Source organism: Bubalus kerabau, chromosome 7, assembly GCF_029407905.1.
Source record: "Bubalus kerabau isolate K-KA32 ecotype Philippines breed swamp buffalo chromosome 7, PCC_UOA_SB_1v2, whole genome shotgun sequence".
Classification (NCBI taxonomy): Eukaryota; Metazoa; Chordata; class Mammalia; order Artiodactyla; family Bovidae; genus Bubalus; species Bubalus kerabau.
Window position 1 is genome coordinate 3,760,253 of NC_073630.1, and position 11,002 is coordinate 3,771,254.

The following is an 11,002-nucleotide window of genomic DNA, read 5'->3' on the forward strand; positions in this document are numbered from 1 at the left end:
ACAGAGAAACCTGGTGAGCTACAGTCCATGGTTTTTCAAAGAGTCAGACAAGAGAAAGCAACTAACACTTACTTATAATTTTAGATATATATCAAAAAACTTTAGCTGCTAAGTCATACTGGAGTGGGTTGCCATCTCCTTCTCCAGGGGATCTTCCTGACCTAGGGATTGAACTCAGGTCTCCTGCATTGCAGGTGGTCTCCTGCATTGCAGGTGGATTATTTACTGACTCAGCCACCAAAGAGGCCCACAGCAATATTGAGGTGGGTTGTCATTTCCTTCTCCAGGGACTCTTCCCCACCCAGGAATTGAACCTGTGTCTCCTATGTCTCCTACATTGAAGATAGATTATTTACCATTAAGCCACTATGGAAGCCTTATATATTAAAATAGATGATCTAAAATCACATTTACAAATAATTAATATAAGTTAATTAGATTCAATTAATGAATGAATCAGTGTTAAGCAAAATTTCAATATAAAAACCCCAAAATTATCCCAGGAGGCAGTATAACATTAATGGAAGTTTTGATGGAAGGTACATGATTATTTCATGAATAAGATTTTAGTGGTTCTCATAATTTATCATGCATCAGAAATCACCTGGAGGGCTGGATAAATCACAAATTGTGGGCTACATTCCAGAGTTTTTGATTTAGGAAGTTGGAGACGGGGCTTGAGAATTTGCATCCCTAACATATTTTTTGGAGAAGGCAATGGCACCCCACTCCAGTACTCTTGCCTGGAAAATCCCGTGGACGGAGGAGCCTGGTGGGCTGCAGTCCATGGGGTCGCTAAGAGTCGGACACGACTGAGTGACTTCACTTTCACTTTTCACTTTCATGCATTGGAGAAGGAAATGGCAACCCACTCTAGTGTTCTTGCCTGGAGAATCCCAGGGACAGAGGAGCCTGGTGGGCTGCTGTCTATGGGGTTGCACAGAGTCAGACACGACTGAAGTGACTTAGCATAGCATAGCATAACATATTCTTAGGTGTCCCTGATGCTGCTGGTTTGAGGACCATATCTGGAGAATATATACCAGCTCCCCAGAGACATATGAAGCTTCTGCCTTCTGTGTTTCTCTTTTCTTCATTTCTAGTTTTCAGGAATAATGTTTGGCCCTTTGTTCAACAGGAATCATTCTGCTATCAGAAGGAAGTCAGAGTATCAAACCCATGTTAATTCTCCTGGGTTTTTCAGAATATCCAGTACTCCAGATCCCACTTTTCCTTGTTTTCTTGTCTATCTACACAGTCACTGTAGTGGGGAATTTAGGCATGATCATAATCATCAAGGTCAATTCAAAACTCCACACGGTCATGTACTTCTTCCTTAGTCACTTATCCTTTGAGGATTTCTATTTTTCTACTGTAGTTATACCCAAACTGTTGGAGAATTTGATTCTGGAGGACAGAACCATTTCTTTTTCTGGTTGCATTGTGCAATTTTGTTTCACTTGCCTATTTGATTTAGCAGAAACTTTCATGTTAGCAGCAATGGCCTATGACTGCTTTGTGGCAGTCTGCAACCCCTTGCTCTACCACTGTGGTGTCTCCGAAGCCCTGTGTTCTCTTGGTGGCTGGCTCTTACTCATGGGGTGTAGTGTGCCCCATGACACACATATTTTCTTCTTGTATTATCCTATTGCAAGTGTAGCACCATAAATAATTTTATCTGTGACCACTCTGCAATTGTTTCTGTCTCCTGCTCAGATCCCTATATCAGTCAGATGTTATGTTCTATTATTGCCATATTAAATGAGGCAAGCAGCCTGGTGATTATTGTGATGTCCTATATATTTATTTTTATCACTATTATGAGGATGCCTTCGGTAAGTGGGCGCTGGAAAACCTTCTCCACCTGTGCTTCCCACCTGACAGCCATCAGCATCTTCCATGGAACCATCCTTTTCCTTTACCGCATTCCTAATCCAAAAACTTCTTGGCTCACAGACAAGTGACTTCTGTGTTTTACACAGTAGTGATTCCTATGCTGAACCCCTTGATCTACAGTTTGAGGAACAAAGAAGTAAAAAATACATTCACAAGATTAGTTTTCACAAAACTGCTTTGCCACTCCATGTAATATTTTTAAATTCATTATTTTATTTCTGAAAAAAAATGATATCCTATGCTACAGATTGTTCAGTTCTTGTGGTGTAATTAATGATTCAAGTCTTTTGATAAATATAAAGCTTTAAGTTAATATATCTATGGCAGGATAGCATTTTATCGATCATTATTGATTTTTGCATACATCGGTGTTTAGTAAAATAGCTGTAAACCATATGTAAACCAATTTTTTTAAAAAAATGACTGCTTTTTATAGTATTTATAAATTATTATTGAGTGAATTCAATTGTATTAAAAGTTTATGGGTATATGATGAAATAAGCTATTTTTTTTCTGCTTTGGACAGTTGGCATGTACCTCATAAGAAAAATGATTAAGGAGAAAGTTCAAGCTTCTTACAAAGAAGGCATAAACTGTTTATGATATCCTCTTCAAAACACAATTCTTGGAAAATTAAAGACAGGAGGGCAAAATGGACTCCAATAACTAATCAATCAAACACACAGTAACAATAAAATATGAGTAACCAATCAACAACCCAAATATTCCAATCATACAATGACCAAGTATTGTCTTAGACTAAAGTCTTTAGTCATGCATGACAGCAATCTGTCCTTCATTATATCACAGAGTTTGCTCATACTCATGTCCATTAAGTCAGTGAAGCTATCCAACTATCTCATCCTCTGTTGCCCACTTCTCTGCCTGCCCTCAATCTTTCCCAGAATCAGGGTCTTTTCCAATGAGTCAACTTTTCTCAACTGGTGGCCAAAGTGTTGGAGCTTCAGCTTGAGCCTCAGTCCTTCCAATGAGAATTCAGGGTTGATCTCCTGTAGGATTGACCTGGTTTGATCTCCTTGCTGTTCAAGGGACTCTCAAAAGTTTTCTCCAGCACCACAATTTGAAAGCAACAATTCAGCACTCAGTCTTCTTTATGGTCCAACAGTCACATCTATAGATGACTATTGGAAAAACTATAACTTGAACTATATGGACCTTTGTCAACAAAGTGATGCCTCTGCTTTTTAATACACTGTCTAGGATTGTCATAGCTTTCTTTCCAAGGAATCATAGATGAATGAATCATAGATGTAAACATAAAAATGAAACTGAAAAATATTTAGCATAAAACAGAAAAAATCTTTCCAAAGTTAGGATGATAATTCTTTGAATGAACATAAAAAGTATGGATCTTTAAAAAACAATAAAAGGAGCTTCATTGCCATTAAAAATGTTTGGTAAAAGTTTCTTAAGCATAAATGACACCATTAATAAAGTGAAAATACAAGCCATAGATTGTGAGTAAATATTTGCAAAACTTATATTTGATAAGTGATTTCAATGTAAAGCATACAGAGGAAGTCTTTATACTTAATACAAGAAAAAATCCTACTTAAAGTTTTGATGAACTATCTGAGCACACATTTGACAAAACAGAACACACAAATAAACACATGAAAAAATAGTAAGTATAGCTAGTCATCAATGACATTCTTATTAAAATTAAAACTTAAACCATAGAGAGAAGCTACTGTACTTCATTTAGAATAGCTAAAATGAATAAGAGTTTCAAATACTGGTGAAAATGTGGAGCAAGTTAAATGCTTATGCATTTCAGATAAGAGTACAGGGTTAAATAACCTTGAAAATAGTTTAGCAGTATCTTATGAAGTTATACAAGCACTTCCCAGACTATTATGCTACAGAAACTGTGATAGCAATTGATGGCAATTTGTTGTGCAGCATGGAAAACTAATATCCAACTAGGCTGCTAGCTCTGGTTGACCAGGGTGATAGATATTGGCTTCAAAGCTAGTCCAGGGTACAGAGGCGTCAGCAAAGGGGGGAAGATGCATTGTGGAACTCAAGCCTATCTCAGTGAGAAAATAACCATGTAGACTTGTGGGATTTTGGATCAAGACCATACTATGTACAATAATTCTGTGCCTGGTGGGAAACAGCCTCTGGTGTGTTATGGCTTCCTGGTAGAGTCTGGCAAGTGTCAGTCAGGTTGTCAGGAGCCTAGGGAAAGCATTTGTTGCTGCTGTTTAGTCACTAAACTGTGTCCAAATCTTTTGCGTATACATGGACTACAGCCCACCAGGCTCCTCTGTCCAACAGATTTCCCAGGCAAGAATACTGGAGTGGGTGGCCATTTCCTTCACCAACTGTTATTCCTGAATCCAGGCAGGGATAGAACGAACGTCTCCTGCACTGCAGGTGATTTTTTTTTTTTTTTTTTTTTTTACCACTGAGCCACCAGGCAAGCCAGTGGTCTAATTGTGTGATATTTCATTGTAGTAGAACTAGTAGATTGATTGACACTCAGAAGTTTTAGAGACTTAAACATGTTTCCAAAATGCACTTGCCATTTTTAAGAGACTGTATTATTTAATTGTATTAATATAAGCTAGGAAGTGTGGATTGCTTATATTTAGAAGAAAACACAATTTAGTTTCAGTAAAGAACATCACTGTTTCTGAAGACAATAGTATTTATTTAGGTTAAGCAACAAAATCGGAGACCAAGTTATATGGCTTATACATCTCAAAACCCATGCACGTCATACACAGAATAGGAAAGAAAAATCACACAGTAAATATATACAATAGCAGTTAATATCTCTTAACAGTTGCATTTTAGCTTATTTATCTTTCATTTTGGGTTTTACTGTAGTCATCAAGTTTTCTTATTCAGTTCATGTATTTTTTTATAATTATTTTTAAAAGAAATTCATGAAATAGACTGAGGTGCCATCTCCAGTGATTCAGAAAAATAAACTACCTTCTTGCAAATTGCCACATTAAAAAACATTCAAGCTAATTTCTTGAATGTGATATAAAAATAAATAGCTCAAGAAATATTCTCTGGGGTCTAAATCCCCAAGGTCATGGAAGCATACATAAGCCCTGCATTTTGTTCATAGGAATCAGATTCAGCTTCCAAATCTCTCCCCCCTCCACCCTGTTTCTTCCTTTCTCTGAGTTTTTCTGAAATTAAGAAAGAAGTATATTCCAGTCACATTAAATTTTTGTGAGCTCCTGATATATTGATTAGCTCCTTAATGTTTTACATGATGTTTGAATTTTGAGTGGGAACTGCCCTGGAGACAATTAATAGTAGAAATGGGATCTTCAGGTGAGTTGGTTTCAGATGGGATGATCAATCTTGTTTCTTTTCTCTCCTTTGGCGAACTCTGAGATCCTGAAACCTCTAAAGCAGTGGACACTCTTTGTCAGTCTTTGTGTGATAATGTCTCCTGAGTCCATTTTCCTGAGGGCTGAGCTTTGATATCCTCCCCCTTCACTGGGGAATCATCCTGATTTTGGCTCTGAGGATATCCAGACTGTGTTTAGCAGAGTAGACACAATGAAAATTTTTAAAAAGAATATTATAATGCCTGGTAATTCCTCAACACCTTAAAATTGAGTCAAAAGAAGATAAGAATCATATGTATAAAATAATAATAAACACAATAATATACAATTCCATTTTTCTGACAGTAATGACTGCAGGTATGTCAAGGGTGTGGAAAATATGGCTGAAGTAAAAAGGAAAAGTGTCCTGATAGTAATTTTCATGAAATGCTTTATATATTGTTCAAGTGCTGCTGCTGCTGCTAAGTCACTTCAGTCGTGTCCAACTCTGTGCGACCCCATAGACAGCAGCCTACCAGGCTTCCCTGTCCCTGAGATTCTCCAGGCAAGAACACTGGAGTGGGTTGCCATTTCCTTCGCCAATGCATGAAAGTGAAAAGTGAAAGTGAAGTCGCTCAGTCGTATCGGACTCTATGCGACCCCATGGACTGCCGCCTACCAGGCTTCTCCGTCCATGGGATTTTCCAGGCAAGAGTACTGGAGTGGGGTGCCATTGCCTTATCCATTCAGGTGCTACATCAGTATGTAAGAAAAAGAGGAAATTACAGGCCTTATATTCTGAGAATACTGACATGAGCAGAGAAGGTTGAAAACTGGAGAATACAGCGAGGATAATAGGATAATACAGTTTAAGTAAAACTGAGCAGATAAATTTAGATTTGATAAATTAAAGTTTTTAATGCATTGGAGAAGGCAATGGGAACCCACTCCAGTGTTTTTGCCTGCAGAATCCCAGGAATGGGGGAGCCTGGTGGGTTGCCGTCTATGGGGTTGCACAGAGTCCGACATGACTGAAGTGACTTAGCAGCAGCAGCAGCAAGAGTCAGAAACTGTCATAACAACCACAGTAATCAAGAAAAGAAGAAGTTGATTTTCTCACAGTGTAGGTTAGCAGCATCACAGGGAAGTTGGCTGAGCCTAGGAGACCATGTATATTGTCACCCTGCTTATTTAACTTATATGCAGAATACATCATGAGAAACGCTGGACTGGAAGAAACACAAGCTGGAATCAAGATTGCTGGGAGAAATATCAATAACCTCAGATATGCAGATGACACCACCCCTATGGCAGAAAGTGAAGAGGAACTCAAAAGCCTCTTGATGAAAGTGAAAGTGGAGAGTGAAAAAGTTGGCTTAAAGCTCAACATTCAGAAAACGAAGATCATGGCATCTGGTCCCATCACTTCATGGGAAATAGATGGGGAAACAGTGGAAACAGTGTCAGACTTCATTTTTTTGGGCTCCAAAATCACTGCAGATGGTGATTGCAGCCATGAAATTAAAAGATGCTTACTCCTTGGAAGGAAAGTTATGACCAACCTAGATAGCATATTCAAAAGCAGAGACATTACTTTGCCAGCAAAGGTCCATCTAGTCAAGGCTATGGTTTTTCCTGTGGTCATGTATGGATGTGGGAGTTGGACTGTGAAGAAGGCTGAGCGCCGAAGAATTGATGCCTTTGAACTGTGGTATTGGAGAAGACTCTTGAGAGTCCCTTGGACTGCAAGGAGATCTAACCAGTCCATTCTGAAGAACATCAGCCCTGGGATTTCTTTGGAAGGAATGATGCTCAAGCTGAAACTTCAGTACTTTGGCCACCTCATGCGAAGAGTTGACTCATTGGAAAAGACTTTGATGCTGGGAAGGATTGGGGGCAGGAGGAGAAGGGGAGGACAGAGGATGAGATGGCTGGATGGCATCACTGACTCGATGGACATGAGTCTGAGTGAACTCCGGGAGTTGGTGATGGACAGGGAGGCCTGGCATGCTGCGATTCATGGGGTCTTAAAGAGTCGGACACAACTGAGCGACTGAACTGAGGTTACCATGAGATTAAAAAGGGATGATTAATAAGAGTCAGATAATAATGAGAAAACAAAGTGGGAACAGAGCAATTTATTGAAGGATAGTGATTGATTAATTAACATGAACAGGGCCAAGAGGAAATTCAGGAAAAGAGTTGAGCTACTCTTTGACACCACAAATTGTTCCTGTGGTTTTGTTGCTGCCAACCTTGATCCTTGATCTGTTTCTTAGATTGTTTAAAATAATATATGTTTAAAAATAATACCAATTATTCAGAATATTAAGAATTAAAATTGATGAGGGTGGGAAAACCTATATATTTTGAACTGCATAACTGTCAGACTTTGTGCTAATTATATTAATGTTGTTTTCTAACTTAATATGTATACACCTGCAATATATATATTATCATGTCATTATTACTGATAAAGAACTTGAGGCTCATAAAATCTGAGTGATTCACCAAAGATTATACAGTAAATATCAAAGCTTGGAACTGAATTTAAATCTATGTTTCCAACTCCTTGCTTCTTTCATTGTGTCAGTCTGTCTGTCGCTAACTCTTTTCCACTTCCCACCCATTCCCTTTTCTGCATATAGGAAATACATTTTTTGAGTGTCAAAAGTACCATAAAGCTATTCAAGAAATAATTAAGTATTTCTCCCTTCACATGGTCAGACAAAATTAAAATTACATCTGTGTTTATGAGAGTCGAACTAATAGTCCTTTTATTAATGAATATTTCAGATGTGTGCTTGTTATTGGTTAACTTATTTTAAAATCTTTGCTAAATAAATATTCTTCTGTTGTTATAAACTGCTTACCAGTACAAGATGCTTTTGCTTTCTCAAAATAACGTATACAAATAATGATTGTATGACTCAAAGCAAGATTATCACCTGTAGTTTTAATCAAACTCAATATTCCTGTCACCAGAAGTTTTGAGGGTGATAATTTAACCACTTGTGTTTGTTACTGTATTCTCTGGTTTTCTTGAGAAACAGTATAGAATGTGAAAGAATTGAGCAAAATACATTTTAAGTTACTCTGTAATTCAGATATTCTATAAGCATTTAATTCTATAATATTCTTAATAAATTTATTAGATTAAAAATATTGATAGCAAGTTAAGAGATATTGATCAAAAAATTTAAAAGACTATATTGAGAGCATCAGTGGCACTATGTGAGAGAAGTGATAAATAGTCAAATAGGAAAGAAAACAAAAGTGAGGATACTACAAATTGTAATACAACTTCATTACTTTACCAGGTCTCTGCATTGAACACAAAGCCAATAATTTTAGCATCAAACAAATCATTGGAAAACTTGAAGATAGAGCTTTTTTTCCTTCAATGTTCATTTATGTTTTCCAAAATGTGAAAATTCTTGTGGTGACTCATGACTTCTGCCTTTTTGATGATCTTTAGTTTGAACATAATGATAGAAGTACTATGGCCTCTAAAAATATTACTCCTCCCGCTTTTTAAAATAAATTTGAATGCTATGTTTTCATTTATTGTTATATTATTCCCACTTAACAGCACAGACCTTCAGAATGGTGGAACTATGAAAAGTATGTTTTTCTACAACACTATAGAAAATATTTGTCTCTAACTCTACACTAAATTCAATATCTGTCACTCATGATCAACTTCAAATCTAACTCATCACTAGCAGGCTGTGTTAATTCAAACAAGTGTCTTAACTCATATATGCTTCCATTTCCTTTGTAAAATATGAGACTGGTTGTTTTTAAATTCAAAGTCTTATTTAGTGGTCAAAACTAATGTACCAATATTTTAACACAATGTCTGCCACACAATAAATGAGATATCCATGGACTGTCATCATTATCATTGCTATCATTTTATTATCACTATTTAAGATTCTCTCCAATAACAATCATGTGGTTTGCTGAAGGAAATCAGAGTGCCAGGGCCACGTTCACCCTCTTGGGCTTCTCAGAATATCCCAACATCCAGGTTCCCTTGTTCCTGGCTTTCCTCACCGTCTATGCAGTCACCGTGATGGGGAACCTGTGCATGATCACCATCAACAGGATCAGTCCCAAACTCCACATCCCCATGTACTTTTTTCTCAGTCACTTGTCCTTTATTGATTTCTGCTACTCCACCACAGTTACACCCAAACTCTTGGAGAATTTGGTTGTGGAAGACAGAACCATCTCTTTCACAGGATGCATCACGCAATTCTTCTCGGCTTGTGTGTTTGCAGTGGCAGAGGCATTCATGTTGGCAGTGATGCCCTATGACTGATTTGTGGCCATTTGTAAGCCTCTACTCTACACAGTGGTCATGTCCCCAGAGCTCTGTGCATTGTTAGTGGCCTGTCCCTACATGTAGGGTGTAGTTCTCCTCCCTGACACTCACCTATTTTCTTCAGACATTATCCTTCTGTGGGTCTAACATCAAAAATAATTTTCTCTATCAGCACTCTGTCATTGTCTCCGTCTCCTGCTCTGACCCCTTCATCAGCCAAGTGCTCTGTTTTGCCATTGCCATATTTAATAAGGTGAACAGCCTGGCAATTATCTTCACTACTTATATTTCCATTTTTGCCACTATCATAAAAATGCCCTCTGCTGGGATTCACCAAAAAATCCTTCTCTACTTGTGCCTCCCATCTGACCACCATCACTATGTTCCATGGGACTGTCTTGTTCCTTTACTGTGTACCCAGCTCCAAAAACTCATGGCTTATGGTCAAAGTAGGTTCTGTGTTTTATACAGTGGTGAGTCCCATGCTGAAACCTCTGATCTATAGCCTCAGGAACAAAGATGTGAAGGAGAGTGTCAGGAAATTAATGAATCACTAAATACAATTTGGTTGAAGATCTGTATGTCCAAAAGAAATTTGATCTATTACATAGTGTTGATTAAATCTTCTTGTAGAGATGATGACTCAAATTATGTAGTCAACTCACTAGACCATAAATTTAGAGTCATAAATTGGCTGTTTGATCTCTTAGTTTCAGTTCAGTTCAATGTAAAATAAAATAGCTGTGTATCATGTGTAAAATGATGTGTGTTGTGGGTGTATGAAAAGTAAAACTGTGAGTTGTTCAGTCATGTCTGACTCTTTGCCACCCCATGGACTGTAGCCTGCCAGGTTCCCCTGTCCATGGAACTCTCCAGGAAAGAATAATGGAGTGGGTAGCCATTGCCTTCTCCAGGGAATCTTCCTGACCCAGGGATTAAACCTGGGTTTCCTGCATTTCAGGGAAATTCTTCAACTTCTGAGCCAACATGGAAGCACTATGGGTGAATAGTGTCTTCCAAATATCCATGTCATCCAGAATTCAAATGTCACCTTATTTGGAAATAATACCTTTGCAGATGTAATTAAGGTAAGAGTTAAGATGAGCTTAAAGTGAACCCAAAATCCAATGAGAGTGTCCTTATAGGAGACAGAAAAAGATACACAGAGACACACAGGGAAGGAGGGTGTGTGACTTCTGCTTCTCTCTGTTTCCTCCTAAACCACACACAATTCTTAAAAAAAAAAAAAAAAAGAAGCAAAAAAAAAAACAACTCATTTTTAGTATTGTTGGTACATAACTGCTTCCTGGCTGTTTGTAAAACTGAACTTTACATAGCTGTTGTGCCCCAGAAGCTGTGTTCCATCTTTCTGGCTGGTGCTATAGCTGAGCATAGACTGTTTCTTATACTCATCCTTTCAGTTGTATTGCCTACTGTGTGTCCATCATAGTTAACATAT

At 37.8% G+C, this 11,002-nt stretch overlaps 2 pseudogenes; both read left to right on the top strand.

Moving 5' to 3' along the window:
• The first annotated feature begins 1,281 nt into the window (after positions 1–1,281).
• On the top strand, positions 1,282–1,964 carry LOC129657365 (olfactory receptor 5D13-like; annotated as a pseudogene).
• Positions 1,965–9,168: 7,204 nt separating this feature from the next.
• LOC129657366 (olfactory receptor 5D13-like) lies at positions 9,169–10,100 on the top strand (annotated as a pseudogene).
• The last annotated feature ends 902 nt before the right edge of the window (positions 10,101–11,002 follow it).